This window comes from Oncorhynchus gorbuscha, linkage group LG24 (assembly GCF_021184085.1).
Source record: "Oncorhynchus gorbuscha isolate QuinsamMale2020 ecotype Even-year linkage group LG24, OgorEven_v1.0, whole genome shotgun sequence".
NCBI lineage: Eukaryota > Metazoa > Chordata > Actinopteri > Salmoniformes > Salmonidae > Oncorhynchus > Oncorhynchus gorbuscha.
In genome coordinates, this window is record NC_060196.1 from 15,019,640 (window position 1) to 15,030,694 (window position 11,055).

Sequence of the window (11,055 nt, forward strand, 5' to 3'; positions counted from 1 at the left end):
TTCTCTAGGTTTTGTAGCTTATGAGGAGGAATGAAGATGGCGGACAAGGAAGAAAGGGGAACATATTATGAATATAGTAGATATGAAGTGGGGGGTTATGGTTGTGTTGCAGATCATTCTGAACCCAATAGAATTTAATGGAAAATAATGCACTGTGTCATTATGGAGTCACTTTTATTGTAAATAAGAATAGAATATGTTTCTAAACACGTCAACATTAATGTGGGTTCTACAATGATTACAAATAATCCTGAATGAATCTTGAATAATGATCAGTGATAAAGTTACAGACACACAAATATCATACCCCAAGGACATTCTACCAGAGATTCTCACATGGTCCTTTATATTAGGCTATCGGTATTAATGGGCTATATCTGCCAATATGCTCGATGTAGTTGAAGAGAGCAGAGTTGGAGAGACTTGCATTTTCTCTTGAGATTTTTTTTATAGCCTACCTTTTAGGAGTATGAATATTTTGGCCTAATTCTAGGCAATGTAGTAAACTATAGCCTAATCATGTTTAGGAAGTACATTTATTTGGAAAGATATCTGCCCTGTGCTTCTCCGCTTATGCTACAGCCTATTCTATTTAACTGAGACACGCACGTATGGCTACTGAACCTGAAGCAGCAAGAATATTGAAATCGACCCTTGCTACGTTTTTGCATATACTGTAGGACACAACCTACGTTTTAGGAGTACATTCTACAGGCAGAGACAAATAAATGGGTAACCATTACTTATTGAAAACGAAAAGGTGCAACGCTCGCTCGCCATAGTAACCTCCTTTTCAATGATGAAAAATAAAGATTGAACCTTGACCCAAGTTGGTTTGAGCGCCAGCGACTTCTTTTCATTATCGATATGTATCTGCAGACACAGTAGGAAACTACCGTCTAATCACATGTAAGTTAATTTCCTTGGAAAGATAACTGCCCCGTGATTCTCCATCCATGTAGAAAGACCACTCTATTTCAATGAGAACACACATACTAGGCTCACGTTAACTTGCCCAACTAGGAGAGTGTTAACGTATACATAGCAAACAATCTGCTGGACAAAGTCATCTGTCTGACCACAATGCAATGATCTCTGTCAGGACCTGCAGGCATCCTGCAGGAATGCAGCCCTCTAGTTGGAATTGTTATCACATTTGAGAATTTTAAGTTGTATTCAAGACTGGTTGCAAGGTAATTGTCACATCAGTAGGTTATGGAGTTGTTATACTGTGTGGTTGTGGGGAAACAGCAACACTCAGTGGTAATGTAGTATTCATATCTGGTGTCAGTGTAGTCATATTATGGAGCAAAAGTAATGTTGCTAATTGGTTGTGGTGTTGTCACATTTAAAGACAATGAAGCTGTGTTGGCATCTGGTTGTGGTGGTGTGCAATGCTTCATTTGAGCGTGCTGGAACAGGATCTGGCACCTCCCAGTTTTGTTTTGTTAAGTTCTGGAATCCATTTGCCACGATCCACTACCTCTTGTGGCATGAAAAATAATTGTCACTCTGCAGTGTAAAAATGATAATGAAAGCATTCAGAGTTCATTCAAGTTGCCTCCTGTGTAACTATCCCACCCTTTAAAAAAAATGTAATATTAAAATGTTCCTGATATTCTAAGAATGTATTTGTTTTGGTCCGGCCCGGGTTTATGGTTTCCATGATGTCTCTCTCCTTGCTCTTAAAGACATGAGCCTGCAACTCTCATCTGTCCAGCATTGCACTTAATTTATTTCCTCATAGAATCATAGCTGCTGGAAGGGTCCTGAAAGTGCTGAACACCTCTGATGAATAAAAATGTATTTACCATAGTTATAGAATTACAGCTGTCCAGAAAGAAAATTACACCAGGAGTAGACCTATGACTTAGCCACAGAGGATCAAAAGCTTATTTAGCTAAAGTTGGGACGTCAGTGAACAGCATGAAGTCAAAACAGGCCTTTCACAATATTTGAAATAAAACAGAGGGAAAACACAGGTTGGAAAGCAAATGGCTCCTGCTGAAAGGAGAAGGCTAATCTGTCTGTAGGCTACCAAATATGTATTCAACTTCCAAAAAGCCTATTGAGTGAAGAACATTGTTTTAGAAAGTAAAACAAGAGAGATGGGCTTTTGTTTCACCAGCACATTGGTAATCGCAAGTGAGTGAGCTGCACATCATTTGGTGAGTCGGTGAAACTGGAAAGCTTTTTGAGGACTATAATTTGATCTTAATGTTGTACAATATGTGTTTTCACACACCTAGGCCATTCAAAACAGGGTCATTTTTGTTGATCTCAGATGCTCAGTTTGTCAGTGTAAAAGTCGCCTGTATATCTGACATATAGAATAGATTGTTTTGGTACGTTTACCCTAACCATTTGGTAGCATCTGTTTGTGGCATTGTTCAGTAGCTGTGTTGATAACTGCATATTGTCATTCTAAATGTTATGAGGCAGGGATTTTGACCGCATCAATTAACTTTGGGGTTTGTTTCAATGGATTGTGTTGAAGTCGTTGGAATGTTGATTCATATGAAGGTACATTACCTATTGCTGTTGTGTCTGTCGCTGATGGCTTCCCTGCTAGTCCTGTTAGAAAACAATTTATAAAAATGTAAGACAAGCCTATACATTCCAGTCCAATATATCCATCCGCCTTATACGCTGTACAAGAAACACCAAGTAGGCTAATAAAAGTCATCATTTTTATTTCCAACTATAGTGGTAAAAGGTGGCTGTGCAACCCCTGAGGAACCTGTCAGGTTAACCCGAGGAACACACCCACACACAACCACCCCCCCACACACACACACACACACACACACACACACACACACACACACACACACACACACACACACACACACACACACACACACACACACACACACACACACACACACACACACACACACACACACACACACACACACACACACACACACACACACACATATATAACTACCCACACATACACACAAAACATACACACCAAGTGTTTTACCTGCTAGCAGAAGTAGAATCATCAGAGGCTCCATATCCTCCACGTCCCTGTAGAGGTATACAACATCAGTCCACGCACATCAAACCTTAAATTAAGCCCATTACATCTCACATTAACCCACATTGAAATACTTGTGATATAGACCAGGGTTCCCCAACTGGTGATTTTTTTGGTCCCCCTAAGTATTCTGATTAAATTTTATACATGTCATAAAAGACAGTAAAAGCAGTCTTAAATATATATTTTTTAAATAGATTTTTATTTTGGAAATCTATTCTGAAGTATTACCTACGATAATATAGAGATATATGTGACCGTATACAAATGTAAAGAAGGTTTAAGTTATTGTTTTTTCAAATATTATATCTGTTTGGTGTGAATTTGCAGTCAATTTACTGCGTTCAATTTATTGTGGTCAATTATTGCTATCAATTTGCAGTCAACTAATTATTTGTAATTATGTTTCCGGCCCCCTGACCATCTGCTCAAGAAGTTATCGTCCCGCAGCTGAATCTAGTTGATGATCCATGATATAAAGTAATATTAGGGGCGGCAGGGTAGCCTAGTGGTTAGAGCATTGGACTAGAAACCGGAAGGTTGCAAGATTGAATCCCCGAGCTGACAAGGTACAAATATGTCGTTCTACCCCTGAACAAGCACAACCCACTGTTCCTATGTCGTCATTGAAAATAAGAAATTGTTCTTAACTGACTTGCCTAGTAAAATTAAAAAAAAAAATGATTCCATAATATGTTAACTTATGTCAATCATCAATGAACCCAATCTTACATTAACCAATGTTGAAGAAATGTTCATATCATATGGACTAACATTAATTAGTCCACAACATGTGAGATCAGTCAATATTCCAAAATCGTACATATTGGATTTATTTATTTATTTGTATTTTTATTTTACCTTTATTTAACTAGGCAAGGCCAACCAAAAGGCAAAATTTCTTCTTCTGTCACGTCCTGACCACAGAAATCCTTTATTTTCTATGGTAGAGTAGGTCAGGGCGTGACTAGGGGTTTAGTCTTGCTTGTATTTTCAATGTGGGGTTCTAGTTTTTTTTATGTTGGTGTTTTGGTATGATTTGCAATTAGAGGCAGCTGGCTATAGTTGTCTCTAATTGGGGCTCATACTTAGGTAGCCTTTTTTTCCACCTGTGTATTATTGGATATTGTTTTGAGTAACTGCACGTAGCACCTCTGTAGTCACAGTTTGTTGTTAGTTTATTGTTTTGCTTTGCTAAGTTTCACTATTAATAAATGTTGTGGATCTCAACATACTTCCGTCTCTACAAACGAACGTTACACCAGCAGGGACGGGGCCTGGGATTAAAATGATTAAATAAATACAATATATATGACAAAATACACATAACAACAAGAGAGACAACACAACACTACATAAAGAGAGACCTATGAAAACAACATAGCAAGGCAGCAACACATGACAACACAGCATGGTAGCAACACAACATAACATCAACATGGTAGCAGGTAAAAGCATAAAACATGGTACTAACATTATTGGGCACAGACAACAGCACAAAGGGCAAGGAGGTAGAGACAACAATACATCACGCAAAACAGCCACAACTGTCAGTAAGAGTCCATGATTGAGTCTTTGAATGAAGATATTGAGATAAAGCTGTGTAATGTTTATTTATTTTCATTACACATATTCTGAGGCTCCTCAGAGAAGGAAGGGAAAACATAAAAAATTAGCATTTTTAGATTAGACTATAGTATATATATTCATATGTCACCAAACAATTGGTTAAAATATACTGTTTTGCAATGAAGGTCTACAGTATCTTCAACAGCACTGTCTGGGCTAACACCATGGTGTAGCCAGAGGACAGCTAGCTTCAGTCCTTCTCTGGCTACATTGACTTCAATACAAAACCTAGGAGGCTGGTAGGCCCCACCATCCTCCAACCAATCAAAGCTATAGCATTATGAACTGGCATGTTGTCCATCCAATCATAGATGTAGGATGAGAGAACGAACCAAGTGTGTTGTATTGGGATTATGCCACAGAGCATTATGGGGGTTCTATGTTGAAGAACCCCTTTCATTCTCTGGGGTACACGGAAAAGGTGCGAATTAAACGCGAGAGTCGACCTCTGCCTGAGATCAGTTTCATGAAGAAGGATGAAAAGGTGAGAGCTTTCAATACCAACAGGTATCAAATGTATAGCTGGTTAACTATCATCAAGCCGCCTGTAATTTTGCACGTTACGATACTTTACACGCTGATCATCTTTTCTGTCGAAAACAATTCCGAATGATTTGATAGCTTCCACCGCATCATCCATTAAATGTTTGATTAAAGAGAGAGGTTGATGCAACAAAAATGTTCACATGCGCTCAAGTAGGCTTTGCACTTTCCTCCGGTATTTATTGAGCAAAGATGAAAACACATAATCACTCCCGGACAGACACAAGCAGAACTCATGACATTAATGTTGCAGTAGCCTAGGCTACACCTAAATATTAGAAATCTGACACGATGTATGGGATGAAAACATGACAATTTTTCAGTCTGATCAACTGTAGGCTAGTAATAAGAGCAGCTGCATACAGCCTATGGTCAGGGTAAACTAATTGGTAACATTATGTATTTATGTGTGTCAGGAGAAAATGTGAATGTGATCAAATTTGGGCAGGCTAGACTGCCTATACGTTTTTAATCCCAAATTATTACCTGGAATTAATCAATCGATATAATAGTGAAGGCAGATGAAAGTATTTTTTAAATAATACAGTCGCATAGTCCTGCATGATGCAAACATGTTTAAAGCAATCTCAGCCCTCTGAGTTATATTGTCTATCAGTTGTTGTCGATGCGTCTGGGTAGAGGAAATCCCCCTCATCTGGTCTAAATCTAATTTATCTGAACAATATAAGGTAGCTGCAGTTTGACAGGGCTTTCATCCCCCCCAGGGCCAGAAGTTTTTTCAGGAGTTTTTTTTTTTTTAAACCATGTGACAAGATTAGGAACACTGGTCCCATCATAGCCCATATAAAACCTTTTTACAACTGATTAATCACTGTCATACCTTATAGGGTCCAGAGTTTTCCTAGTTAGGTTAACATATAAGGAAAAACTCCAGGTGCTAAGAGGTAAAAATTGCCCCACTGCTCTGGGACCTATAGTGGCACCAGCCTGCTTGCAGTTGTCAGTTATCGTCATGTATGTGGGTGATCAGAGCTTTATTCAGGAACGTTTCTTGGGCTACTTTGATGTGTCAAGTGGGAGAGATGCGCAGTCTGTGTTTGACTTTGTGAATTTTGAGATGTCTGAGTTTAACTCCATAGAGAAACTTGTTGTCCAAACCTACGATGACAAACCGTAGGTTGCTATTTCACTGACAGTACATACTGTAATATACACACACAGTTATGAGTTTATCCAACCAGATCAGAACTTCAAAACATAACATCCAAACTTGCACATTCCCATTCTATGTTACCGTGTAATCTTTGTAGATCCTATTTTAGTGTGTGTTCTGAAGGCTGTTACAACTCTTATATTTAGTGGACTCTAAAACAGATGAGAGAGATGGACCAAAACCATCACTGTTTTATCTCAGCTCAACATCGGCCTACTTTGCATTTCTAGTCTCTGCCCCTGTCATCTATATCTGGACTATCAAACACCCAGTGCTGCTGAAAGATGAGAACCATTTATAGCCACACATTAAAACCTGTTGGGTGGAAATGTGTGGCAATCGAACAAAGCTGACAGAACCAGTCTTGGAGAAGATGAGTGATAATGCCACTATCTCTCACACGCTCTCTCATGACAAGATGGTTAATTTGATATCAAAGCAACTCAACTATGCATCAAATATTGCCGGTCTTGTCTGTGCTATCAACCTATCATCTTTAAACCTTGATAGATACAGTCAGGTCCAAAACTATTGGCACCACTGATAAAGATCAGCAAAAAATAATATATCAAATAAATAATACAAACACTGAGCTAATTCTGAACAACTGAAGTAAAAACTCAATGAACAAGTTGAGAACATCCTGAATGACTCACATTACTCAACAAAATGACATCATTAGTGTAGGTGTCTGTTTAAGGTGTCTGTTTCTTTACTTTCGATCAGAAAACTGTCAAGTCACTGGCTGTGTCAAACCTGGGGGCAGGCTATTTGAGGCAGGCTTTATACAAATTATTGTTGAAACGAATTCTTGCTAAGGTGATGAGCGTCATCCTTCTCTGTACTAGAATTTTCCCCCATATTGACTAACTTGCTGGCCAGTACACGTTGCGCTGCTGAAGGACATGTTATTGTATAAATGGTGTCTCAAATGATCCCAGTCAATCAGGAAGTAAATTGAAATTTTTACAGAAGAATAATATTTACCGCTCACAAAATTTGCCTTCACGGTTACAGTTGACCTCTTTGGAAATGCAGCCCAAGTTGTTATATCTTTAAAGACTATAAAACCCCACCTCCTGCTTGATTGCTAATTGCTATGTATTGGCCATTGAGAGGCTTTGAAGCCACTGTTCGGCCATATTATTCCCACTTACCATCGGAGCAATTCCTCATAGGGTTTCTTCTGTATTTCAATTAAATGTTTCAAGGACAAAATTATTATTATTTTTTTGTAGTGGGGTGAGTAACATTAGACATCTCAAAAAATTATACTTTAAGGAAAATGTTTGTGTAATGTAATTTAAAAGTATGCATTAAGGTGTGGGTAATATGATAAACATGGCAAAAACTAATTCATAAATGCATTTCTAAAGCTTCCCAAATATTGTCTGCGATGGTGATGGAGTGCCAAGAAGGAGGCACAGTGGCTCCAACACAGCCCTCCCTATCAGTCATCTAGTCTATATATAAGTCATTGGTATCAATGTGGAAGATCAGATTTTATCCATTTTCAAAGCACTTTCAGAGTAGAATATTTCACATGCATCGTGATGTCCATAAAACACAGAACCCTTTATCAATGACAATGTCAATCAAAGTAGAACTTCTGGTCTTTGCAGTGGGATAATTTATATTTCTTTGCAGGGTAGCATGTTTGGCAGCCCCATCGTCACATTAGAATGGCTACCATTTAGTGGTTTAGTTGATAGGAAAACCATTCATATCAAGTCATTCATATACTTATGGAGGTTATTTAAGGTAGAGATATGCATTCTGAGAAGCTGCTCAAGTCTGACATTACTTGAAGTGAGCACGGTTGAATGCACACAATAATACAATTGTTTTGGAAGGTCAGATTAATATAAAATGTTGTTTAAAACGTTCACATGCTTTGAAAGAAACATTATTTCCCTAATAATCCTGCTAACATGGAAATCAGACATCAGGCTACCTGATGGGTCTTTTGAGGAATGCAGAACATTGGCAACCAAATAAACATTCTACCACAGTGACCATGTTATTTTTGTGAAACCTTTTTGATTCTGAGTTCGGACATATAAAGTGTGTATGTGAAAACTACTTCTAAGATGCACAGGAGGCTGTTGAGGGTAGGGCGGCTCATAATAATGGAAGCTCGCTATAGTTTTCAGCCCCTACTTGATTGGATGTTGATACGTAGCGCTACGTAGCCTGCTTGATAGCTTGCTAGCACCAACATGAAGGCAAAAACAAGCTTGGCTATCCCTATTTACATTATTTAAAAGATCTCGGCTGGAAGAACGAGGCTTGCTCTATTGGTGCTAGCACATGCGCTGATCAAATTAACCGCTGCCCAATTAGGCTGTTTACATGTCCTAATAATTCAAAAGATTGCTCAGGAAACCAGGCGTTTTATTCAGCATATGCTTACTTCAATTTTAACCTGATGCCGATTAAGATAAGCAGAGTAAGGTGTTTAAATGACTATTTCCATACTACACTGAACAAAAATATGAATGCAACATGTAATGTGTTGGTCCCATGTTTCATGTGTTGATCCCAGAAATGTTCCATATGCCCACAAACTGTATTTCTCTCAAATGGTTTGCACATCCTTGTTGGTGAGCATTTCTCCTTGACAATGATCATTACACAGGTGCACCTTGTGCTGGGGATAATAAAAAGGCCACTCTAAAATGTGCACAATGCCATAGATGTCTTAAGTTTGATGGAGCATGCAATCGGCATGCTGACTGCAGGAATGTTCACCAGATATTTGAATGTTGATTTCTCTACCATAAGCTGCCTACAACGTTGTTTTAGAGAATTTGGCAGTACGTCCAACCGGCCTCACAACTGCTGACCGGTGTGTCTGGCGTCGTATGGGCAAGCTGTTTCCTGATGTCAACATTGTGAACAACTGTCACGTTCTGACCTTTATTTCCTTTGTTTTGTATTCATTATTTAGTATGGTCAGGGCATGAGTTGGGGTGGGCAGTCTATGTTTGATTTTCTAGGATTTGGGGATTTCTATGTTTTGGCCTAGTATGGTTCTCAATCAGAGGCAGGTGTCATTAGTTGTCTCTGATTGAGAATCATACTTAGGTAGCCTGGGTTGCACTGTTTGTTTGTGGGTGATTGTCTATCATTCATATATCCTTATGTACATGTTCCTTATCCCCTTACACTGTGTATAAGACAGTAGTTTTGGAATTGTTAGTTAGATTACATGTTGGTTATCACTGCATTGTCGGAACTAGAAGCAAAAGCATTTCGCTACACTCGCATTTAACATCTGCTAACCATGTGTATGTGACAAATAAAATTTGATTTGATTTGAACTCAGTAAAATCGTTAATAGTAGCATGTTGTGTTTATGTTTGTTCAGTATATTTCCATAATTAGTTTAATATCAGTCTAATTATTAATGTGCATGTACATCTACTTTTATGACTAGGTTTCTTAATCCATTAACCCAATTAAGGACGTTTTCTGAAATATGTGTTTGACCAATAGGAAATACATAAATGACTGCAGACATTATTACAAATATAGCCTATAAGTTGTTCTCAAACTTCTCCTATCCTTTCGGTGTTTAATTTATCCCAGAGCTTGTACACTTGATTTAAATGGTCAACTAATCATCAAACCAGGTTCAGGCATCCCCGAGGAGAGGTTTGAGAAACAATGGCTTCAACAACATCGAGGCTACATCAACAACTGTGTGCACAGCTATACAAATATCCTGTCAAGCAATTACTCAACATTGTACATTCATGGGGTTTCCCTATAGACGCACCACACCTTTAAAATTGCCGCCACAAACTTCAGAATTAATTGGCTGTATTGTCTTTGGAAGATGTCCCGTTAATAACAGGTGGTGCAGATGTGCCAGCTTTCAATTGCATAGGTAAGCCTACAAGGTCTTGAAATATGAAGAACATTTGCTGTGAAATTTAAGAAATCAGGCCATCAAATCTACTGCAGCTGCATATTACCTGAGAATAAATGGTCCTTTATCCGAGACGTTGTCAGCTAGGACCTGCGGATTGTATCCTGCTCAGATGAGAAATGATGCACAAATACCTTCTCTTCCTAGCTTTCTGAAAACTGAAGATGAACTACTCTTGGGCAGATGTGTTTTGTATGATGGAAAAGAATGAGACTTGAAATTTGGCCAACCAGTGTGGTTCTAACCCATTTATAGGCTAAGTGGTTCAAACTTGCGCGACTCGTTTGGCAGCTGCCATTGATGAGCATCATTCATGCCTGTCAAAAGTGTATCCACTGTGTAACCTACTATACTCAAGATGGGGGCAAAGATGCAGTGGCAACGATGATACAAGGAACTTCCTCATTCCTCCTCCTCAGACCTCAACTCTTCCTTTAGTCAAGGTCCTTCTGTAGCTCAATTGGTAGAGCATGGCGCTTGTAACGCCAGGGTAGTGGGTTCGATCCCTGGGACCACCCATACGTAGAATGTATGCACACATGACTAAGTCGCTTTGGATAAAAGCGTCTGCTAAATGGTATTTATTATTATTATTATCAAGTATCAAAAGGGCTGTAACGGGCCGTGCCCCTCTTTCCGCAGTTATGGTTCTAGGAACTGACATGGCCGCTAATTTATTTAGTATACACATTTCAACAACATGCTGGTTATTTTGTGGTTTAAATGTTC

The 11,055-nt window shown here is 38.7% G+C and overlaps 1 long non-coding RNA gene across 1 annotated transcript; it reads right to left on the bottom strand.

Annotated features, from left to right (window-relative positions):
• Positions 1-2,528: 2,528 nt before the first annotated feature.
• LOC124012378 lies at positions 2,529-10,501 on the bottom strand. Its single transcript, XR_006834716.1, has 3 exons — positions 10,373-10,501; positions 2,990-3,036; positions 2,529-2,574 (listed from the first exon to the last, which is right to left on the bottom strand). It is a non-coding gene; the product is annotated as an uncharacterized LOC124012378 (long non-coding RNA).
• Between the last annotated feature and the right edge of the window lie 554 nt (positions 10,502-11,055).